Source organism: Bubalus kerabau, chromosome 14, assembly GCF_029407905.1.
Source record: "Bubalus kerabau isolate K-KA32 ecotype Philippines breed swamp buffalo chromosome 14, PCC_UOA_SB_1v2, whole genome shotgun sequence".
Taxonomy (NCBI): domain Eukaryota; kingdom Metazoa; phylum Chordata; class Mammalia; order Artiodactyla; family Bovidae; genus Bubalus; species Bubalus kerabau.
Genome location: NC_073637.1, coordinates 47,513,489 through 47,523,187, shown reverse-complemented (window position 1 = coordinate 47,523,187; position 9,699 = coordinate 47,513,489). Strand labels below are relative to the sequence as shown.

Below are 9,699 nucleotides of genomic sequence, written 5' to 3'. Positions count from 1 at the left end.
CATTTCTTCCAACTGGACATTTACTGGATGCCTTTGTACCCATGAAAGTGAAAGAAAGTGAAAGTGAAGTTTCTCAGTCGTGTCCGACTCTTTGCGCCCCCATGGACGGTAGCCTACCAGGCTCTGGGTCCATGGGATTTTCCAGGCAAGAATACTGAAGAATACATTTCCTTCTCCAGGGGATCTTCCCAACCCAGGGATCAAACCCGGGTCTCCTGCATTGCAGAGAGACGCTTTACCGTCTGAGCCACTAGGGAAGCCCATATTGTTCCCATGAGACGGTCATAAAAAGAACTGATAATAGAAATACACTAGAGGGGCAACACATTCCCTCGCCAAGTTCAGTGACAGAAGCAAAGCATTGGGGGAGAGATGTGACCATGGAGAAAGCTGGGAGGAAGGTGTACACCAAGCTGCTAACAGGCTTCTTATGCTCTGCAGGAGTCTAGATTTCATCTAGTTGGCCATGGGGAACCCTAGTTATTTTGTGCAGGGCAGTGACAGAGTCTGATTTAACTTTCTGGAAAGGTCATTCTAAGCATATGCAGGTTTTCTTTCTCCAGCAGAATTAAGTATGCAAAACAGGAATCTTATCTTGGCCTTTTGTTGTTGCTGTTCTTGCTTTGGGGGATTTTGTTTATTTCACAACAGTGCTTAGCAGAGTCAGGGACACATGAAGAAGTGAATAGTTAATAGATTCATTACTTGATTGGGAGGCACCAACTCTTACTTGAGTTAATATAACATGGATACTATATCCTATGTGGTGTCTGATAGTTAAAGACGGCAAGCAATCTTTTTTCTTTCTTTCTTTGGCTGTGTTGGCTCTTAGTTGCGGCATGTGGGATCTTTGATCTTTGTTGCAGCATGCAGGATCTTTAATGGTGAATGATGTCAGATTCGTGATCTCTGAAGAAGATTCAGCTTGAAGATCAGGGACCAGGCTTGATTACTCAGAGCTTTTGTGTGGCAGAAGGACAGAAAAAGCTTCTGACATAGACATCAGAAGGGGGACAGACAGTGCCCCTCTCAGTAGTCTTAGCAAGGGAGCTATACACTTTTTCAATTGGTTATTACAGTAAATCAAAAGAATGTCTCAAGGTTGTAAAGGTCTTACCAGACCCACTCCCACAATTTACATTTTAAGATGACAGGATTTGAACTAGTAATAGAAAGATCTTACCAGACTCACTCCCAAAGATATCAGGATTAGTCAGAAGGTTCCTAAGAAGGAGAAACAGTCCTCAAGCAGGATACATTGTTGTTATATAATCCTTGAAGGTGAAGGTGAAGGTGAAGTCACTCAGTCGTGTCCAACTCTTGGTGACCCCACAGACTGTAGGCTACCAGGCTCTTCCATCCATGGGATTTTCCAGGCAAGAGTACTGGAGTGGGTTGCCATTTCCTTCTCCAGAGAATCTACCGAGTTTAAGATGACTTGTTTTGTTGTGTAATCATCAGCTCTGGGCTTAAAGGAAAAAAAAAAAAATTATGTGACCAAGACTAAGGAATGTAGAAAAAAGTTTGTCCTTTTCTCCTCCTTGAGAGTCTCAGACCCTTTTCTCCTTCTCAGGGACCCCAGACTTCTTATCAACCTACCTAAGAATTAACTCTCTCAGTTGCAGCACGTGGGATCTAGTTCCCTGACCAGGGATTGAACCCGGACTCCCTGAATTGCGAGCATGGAGTCTTAGCCACTGGACCACCAGGGAAGTCCCTAAAGGTCTCAGGCAATCTTAAGTTCTGCTTCTTAATTTTACCATGCACACGAATTACCTGGGATCTTGTTAAAATGGAGATTCTGATTCATCATGTCTTGGGTGGGGCCTGACAGTCTGCATTTCTAATAAGCTTCCAGATGCTTCTTTTGCCAATGATCTGCATTCTCACAGTTTGAGTGGCACCACTCTTAACATTCAGTTATGTTGCCTGATTTGTAGACAGGCTAATGGTGGATTCATCTGTGAACAGTGGAACTTTCTACAGGGATGGTGGAAATGGAGAAGCTTCACCATGAGAGAGTAAGACTCCTTGGCTGAGACACCTATGGCCCCTTGGGACTGGTCTGGAAGGCAATGTCATAACTGTGAGGCCTCTAGGGTAGACCTTGTTGTTATTTACCTTTAAGGGAATTTCTGATGCTGCCACCAGTTTCTTCTTCACACCACCAAATATTGAGTTCAGCTAGAAAATCCATTAGTAACAGTGGAGTTGATAATAGAACAGCAGATAAAGTCAGAGAGCTCTGAAAACAGCATGCTCTCAGTGTGAAATTTGTTTAGACCTATATAGAATAGAGTCTTTTCTTAGAAATTTTCAAGTTTGAAATTTGATTATGGGCCAGTTCATCATTGCTTAATAGCCTCTTTTTCTTTGTTCACTTACTCATTGTCATGTAATGACAACCTGGATGCCCCTCAGTCCTCACTGTCTTATAGGCATAAAAGATAGTCACATAGGTTAGGCTGCAGTTTCCTCCCTTGATGTTATTCATTATTATGAACAGGTACTTGGTCTTTATTTTAAGGCCCCCTGATCTTTCTACTGGTTCTCAGAGAAGCCCCCAGCCTTGTCTTCTCTCATTTCCAGTGTTTATGTGGGTCATTGCCTGCCCTTCCATCATTCAGCAATAGACCCCAATGGCTGCTCCATCTCAGTTCCCCATGACACCACCCACTCCATGCTGGCTGTGGCCACCACATCCTTGGACTGAAGCCTCCAGCCCCCTTGTGAACCTCATCTGGGAAGTATAAAGAGTAGTAGCAAAGACAATTGTCTCTAGAGACAGAACCCCACATCTCAGATGTGTGATTTGGGCAAGTTATTTAACCAGTCTAAACCTTAAATTTCTTCCCTGTAAAATGAGAATAATTAGAGTTCTATAATCTCAAGATTTTGAGAAAATAAGGTAATCCCCTTAAGCTCCTAACACTTCATTCCTGGCCCATAGAAAATTCTCAATAAATGCTCAGCATTATTCTCACCACTTCTCTCTGTATTGTTATGATCCCAGTTTGGACGAGCTTCATTTTTATTTCACTACAGCACAGCTGAGACCAGTTGATAAGGTTTCCATGACATGGCTGATGTCTCAGGGATAACTGAAGGGGATTAAAATCTGGGAAAGTACAACTGCTATTTAATACAAAGGCCCAGACATAATACAACCAAGTGCATTCTTCTTCTGGGGTCCCTTCCAAGTGCCTCCTTGCATTCCTACTGGTGACCGTCTTTCTGGGTCAGAAGGTATCCTCCCTGCACATTCAGAAGAGTGTCCTTGAACCATCTAGACTCCTATGACTTCAGGCTCAGAGGTCAATTTTGCATTCTCAGGTTCATTTTCTTTTCTACCGCCTTAGAAGGGAAGCTTTTTCCTACTCAGGAGTATCACCTTATCTTGAAATGAGGACCAATGTCTCTTTCCCTTCCCGGTCTTGCTCCAGGAGTCACTTTCTTTCCTTTGTGCGGTGGATAACCCAACCCTGGACCAGTCATTATTCAGTCTCTATTAAGGTTCATGTGATAATAGCTCATGATAATCACAATAGCAGTTAAATTTTCTCATGTTTCCCTCACCCTTCTGCCCCTGAAATATTTTTAAAATGCTTCTTTTTTTTCCCATTTTTTTTTTAAGGAACCTCTATACTGTTCTTCATAGTGGTTGTATGAATTTACATTCGCACCAACAGGGTAGCAGGGTTCTCTTTTCTCCACATCCTCTCTAGCATTTATTGTTTATAGGTTTTTTTGATGATTGCCATTCTGACCAGTCTGAAGTGATACCTCAGTGTGGTTTTGATTTGCATTTCACTAAATATTAATAACCAGAGTAGGAAATGGCAACCCATTCTAGTATTCTTGCCTGGAAAATTCCACGGACAGAGGAGCACAGTGGGCTACAGTCCATGGCATCACAAAGAGTTGGACACGACTGAGCAACTGAGCACAGCACAATATTAGTAATTAGTGATGATGAGCATATTTTCATGTGCCTCTTGGCCTAATACAGTATACCTCAGTTAAAAAAGAAAATGGGAAAAAGGACACTAGTTATTTGAATTTAAATGTTTCACAATATGTTGCTCTAACAAAATCTAAAGTCAAAATATATACAGAGTCAAAAAATTAAGCAAAATGCTGTATGTTTCACCCTTAAAAAAGTAAAAAAGGTCTTCTTATTTCACTTTCTGCTTCAAAGTAGTTGTTGTCCACCCCCATCCCTGGCACTTAGGATACAAAATATATATTAACACATGAGGCTTTTTGTATGTGCTGGTCTTCTGAAATGCCCTCTGCTCCTTTGCTTTCTCAGAAAAGAGCATTCAGCCTTCGTGGCCAAGCTTAAATCTGACTTCCTCTCTGGATTTGTTCTAGAACCTGGCACCCATGTCCCCAGACATCAACCAAGTTCCTTCCTCCAGGCCCCAGTGACAGTCTGTACATTTCTTCACCACCTCACGTCATATAATACTTCACTTCCAGTTCTGCCTCCCTCTTTTAAAGGGAGCTCTATTAAAGCACAATCTCTAATCACATGAGTGGCCAGTGAATTTACCTTTAATTTATTGAGTTCTTTTTCATCTACTTTTTTCTCTGATCCTTACTAAAGGTCTGTGAGATATGTAGGACAAGTATTGCCTGATCTCTGCTTTATAATATGAGAAAAAGAGTCCATAGCCACCCCATCTATGTGAGGGAAAAGGGAAGTAAACAGAGCCTGAGTTCTTTGGACTTTAATTCCATTGCCCCCTTTCACTACTTTTTATTGCTTCCTTTTAACAGAAACCAAACCTTGGTAGGAAAAGGATAAGGTCCCCAGGAAGACAAGACCTGGACCAAGGAAGACTGAGGGGAGATGGCAACACGCAGAGAAACCACACCTGCAGAATTACGAGGACTCCATGGTAAGATTGAGTTGCATGTGATGAGAGCCCTGGGTGTACTGTGTGCTGACTGACTTTCAGACCTGAGGGAAGCCACTCTTTGACTCAAACAAAGTGGATAGGAATGAGAGTGGGGAGACACCACAGCAGTTTACACTTAAAATCCGGTCTCTAGCATCACCTTGCAGAGTGTCCGTCATTCCTTTTCAGTCACCCTCTGGATTGCTCTAAGTGACAAATAATTTTGTTAAAGTCTTTAACTGCTGGTAAGAGTCCTTTTTAGAGCTGAAAGCAAAACAAACAAACATGAAGCCCTACGGAGCTGAGAATAAGCTCTGGAGAGAGTGAGAGCATTGGAAATAGTTACTGGCATGAGGAAGAAGATCACAATGTACCTTGTCTCCAACCCCACGAGCTTGTCTCCTCAGCCACTCGCAAGTCCTGCGGCAGGTCTGAGCTTGGTGGGAGTTGGGGCGGGGGGTTGCGGGGGAGGGGGTGGTTCAGGGGAGACGCCCGGGACAGGAGGGCTCAGAGCTATTTCAGACTCAAGGCCAACTGCCACGGAGACCTTGACTTACGTCACCAAAACTGTCTGGACTTGAGGCCCCTGAAGCCAAATGCGGTTTCCAGAAAAAGGATCCGCCGCACATTTGGAAGCCCATCAACCGAATGTTGTCTCATCACTCTTGTGCTTGAGATCTTTTCATTTGTGAAGAGCATATTATTTTGCTTAATTATGGGCTTTGAGGAGATGGCATAGAACAGCGGAAAAAGCATGAGCTCGGAGTCAGAAAGACCTGGGTCTGAATCATGGCTCTGCGGTCCACCAGCTGCGGGGCTCTGACTGGGGGCACCTCAGTCTCCTCGTTGTGATCTGAGAACATTCTTGTAATAATTACCCATCTCACAGGAGAGTTGTTAGGTTTAGATGGTTAATGTGTGTCGAGAGTCATATTGTGCTGCTGTTCAGATATTTAACGATCAGTAGCTATGATGAAGAAAGTGTCTTTTAACACAGTGACATTTGGCAAATGAGATTTCATTTTCACTTCAGAAGCGTGTATATGGTGGTGTGTTTTCTATATATATATGACTTCCTTCTGCTTGCAAAATGCTGTTTATATGAAATTACATTTCCCAGAAAGGTAGTACTGCTATTATTCAGTATCAAAATACCTCTCCAAATTCACATTTCCTAGGAAGTTCTCTTAGAGGGAGCCTATTGGTGCCCTACTGATGCTTTTTTTTTTTTCCTCCAGAACCTGGATATTTCATTTTGAAATTAACTTTTATTGGAGTATAGTTGCTTTACAATGTTGTGTTAGTTTCTACTGTATAGGAAAGTGAATCAGCCATATGTATACATTTATCCTGTCTTTTCTGGATTTCCTCCCATTTAGGTCACCACAGAACACTGAGTAGAGTTCCCTGTACTATATAGTAGGTTCTCATTAGTTATCTATTTTATACATAATATCAATAGTGCATATATGTAAATCCTAATTCCTCCGACCCCTTTTCCCCCAAATGTGACCATATGTTTGTTCATTACATCTGTGTCTCTATTTCTACCTTGCAAGTAAGATCATCTATACCATTTTTCTAGATTATACATATATGCATTAATATATATTTGTTTTTCTCTTTCTGACTTACCTCACTCTGTATGACAGAGTGATAATTCATTTTAAAATATTTATAGTTTATTTTGGAATCATCTATGCCATGACTGATTATCCTTTTCTTTAAAAAGGGTCACATCCAGAAAGGAGGTAAGATCAGAAGCCTTTATCTGCAAAACTCAGTCACTTACTACCTGATACTTTATCTCAAGTATGGGGGTAATTATTTGACCTATGTGTTTTACAGTTTTTTTGTATTTTTTCCCCTGGGGGAAAAAAAAAATCAAATGAACTCAAATGGGAAAGAATTTTAAAATTATAAAAGATATAAAAATTTAACTTATGATGTGATTTTTGCTATAGATCCCTTTGTAGCATATAGGAAAATTCTCTGCCAAGGCCACTTGACCAATGCTGTTGACTGCTTCATGCCTGGGAGTCACCTTGAGATTACTTAGCTGCTCTCTTTGCCACCGGATGTTAGGAGATTGAGTAACTTTCTTGAGTAATTTCTGACTCAAGTAATTTCTGACTCACATTCCTGCAGTCCCCATAGTGACAGTGTACCACCTAGGGTGAGCAAGGAATTCCCTTTCTATGGCTGTTTAAGGACTAGCCCCAAACTTTCAACTTAGTCTTTATTTAACACGTCTTCCAATACTACCTACCTGAGTAGCCACAGAACAAATCTGTGCAGAAGTCAGATTCGGGCTTGCTGATATGTATTTTGAGTATATGCTCTGGGAAGCACAGAGTCTCCACTCTAATGAGATTCTCCTTAATGAGATACTCATCTCTCCTTAAGGACCTAATTAAGGTGGAAGATCATAGTTACTACATGACACTTATTGTTGTTTTGTTGTTGCTTAGTTGCTAAGTTGTATCTGACTGTTTTGCAACCTCATGAACTGTAGCCTGCCAGGCTACTCTGTGCATGGGATTTCCCAGGCAAGAATACTGGAGTGGGTTGCCATTTCCTTCTCCAGGGGATCTTCCCAACTCAGGGAAGGAACCCACGTCTCCTGCATTGGGAAGTAAATTCTTTACCACTGAGCCACCAGGGAAGCCAGTAAGTGCCAATAAATAATCCAGAGATACTTTATAGGTGTACTTGACTATCTTCTTTTCCTTACTTTATCTATTTTTTGTTTCTTCTTCTTTTTTTAATCCCTTCTCTCTTTTCTTCTCCCTGTACTACATTGTCTCCCAATCAATAGACTCCCTATGGCATCTCGGGTATATGTTACTACTTGCATTAGAAGTACAGGCAGTGCCCTATGGAGGCTTCTGCATCCACTAATTCAACCAACTGCGAGTTTTTAAAGATTTTTTTGTTTAATGTGGACCATTTTAAAAGTCTTTATTGAATTCGTTACAATGTTGCTTCTGTTTTATGTTTTGGTTTTTTTGACCACGAGTTTTGTGGGTATCTTAGCTCCCCAACCAGGGATAAAATTCACACCCCTTGCATTAGAAGGCAAAGTCCTACCACTGGATCACCAGGGAAGTCCCCCAGGTGTGATTTTAATCTGTGTTTGGCTGAACCCACTGCACTGTTGGTTGAATTCATGGATGCAGACCCACAGACACCAAGGGGTAAATGTGCTATGCCATATTATGTTTATAAGGGATTTGAAGAGCCTTGGATTTTGACATCTGTGGAGTTCCTGGAAGCAGTCTCCTGTGGCTACTGATAGGTGGCTATACCCAGAGCACAATTGTAGACTCTAAGTCCAGGTTCTAGATTCTCGTCCTTTTCTGTGTATTGCTATTACCTGGAAAACTAGAAAACACTGATGCCTGAGTCCCAATTGAGTTTACATCTCTAGGAGGGTAGGCCCTGGACCTCGTATTTTTTAAAAGCTTCCAAAATGATTCTAACATGTATCCAGATTACACTGGTTAAAGATACTTGGAAAGCAAAGATATGACAAAGCTATACTAAAAATAAAATAAGATTTATGGCTCAAAGAACTGCAATCATGTGGTTTGGCCACACTTGCTTGTTTCCTATCCATCAAATAACAAGTGTTTTTTTTTTTTTTTTTTTTGAGGACCACAAAAAGAGGGGCTGGTTATGCCCAGGCAAACCCTGTAGCTTGTAGTCTCCGAGATAAGGTGAATGGCCACGAAACACTCTTAGAGCTAGTATTGGTTGGGAATACACTCTGAGTCATGTGCTGCACTAGACACTTTTCGTGCATTATATCATTCAATGTTCTTAACAGCCCTCTAAGGCATTATTATTCTTCCCAGTTTCCAAAAACAAACATAGATAACAGGTGATTGCTTAAATAGCTCAAGAGCTGACCACTAGTTAGAAGTGGAGCCAAAAAAAACTTGAATTTGACTGCTGAATTCTTTTTAAATTCACTGCAGCAGTAATTCCCAATCTTGGCTTCCTTATTAGGGTCATTGCAGGAGCTTTGTGAAAAAAAGCAAAAAAGAATCCTTTGCTCAGGTTAACACCTAGGACCAATTTAATCCATGTCTCTTAAGAATGGGATCCAGACATCAATAGTTTTTAAAGTATCACAAGTGACTCAAATGAAGTGAAGTGAAAGTCAGTCATTTCAGACTCCGCGATCCCATGGACTATACTGTTCATGGAATTCTCCAGGTCAGAATACTGGAGTGGGTAGCCTTTCCCTTCTCCAGGGGATCTTCCCAGCCCAGGGATCGAACCCAGGTCTCCCGCATTGCAGGCAGATTCTTTACCAGCTGAGCCACAAGGAAAGCCCACAAGTGACTCAAAGTACTGTTAATTACTGGGGTGTTTAGCAGAGATTGATCTGATAGTTTTGTGAAAGAAGGATTGAAGTCAGTGAAGCGGGAACTAGGCAGATCATTTAGGAAGTTGGACAACTTAGGCTTCTTTGGGTCTGAATTCTGAGCGACAGTGGCAATGCTGGTAGTAGAAATGGAGAGGAGAGGATGAATCCAGGAAACCTGCAAAAGAAAACCAGCTCAAGGGAAATTAACCTACCTGAGAAGGACAAAGGAAAGACAGAGTCAAAGACAACTTCAGGTTTTTAGGTATGGCAGGCTTAAAGGGTGGTTGATGGTGCCCATGGCAGAATTGAGATGCTAGGAAAGAGAACAAGTTTGAAGAGTAGGGTCGGGTAGGGTAGGGTATATAATAGAGAATTTTACTGGTCTTTGTTCTGGGAGGCTAAATCTTTGTACTATCCTAA

The 9,699-nt window shown here is 41.6% G+C and overlaps 1 long non-coding RNA gene across 1 annotated transcript in view; it reads left to right on the top strand.

The window, feature by feature from the left end:
- Positions 1-1,901: 1,901 nt before the first annotated feature.
- The window catches only part of LOC129626854 (uncharacterized), a 45,782-nt gene continuing 37,984 nt past the window's right edge, over positions 1,902-9,699 (top strand). Inside the window, exons 1-2 of the long non-coding RNA XR_008702258.1 lie at positions 1,902-2,021; positions 4,783-4,904. This is a non-coding gene — a long non-coding RNA (uncharacterized LOC129626854). The remainder of the gene's footprint in view (positions 2,022-4,782; positions 4,905-9,699) is intronic.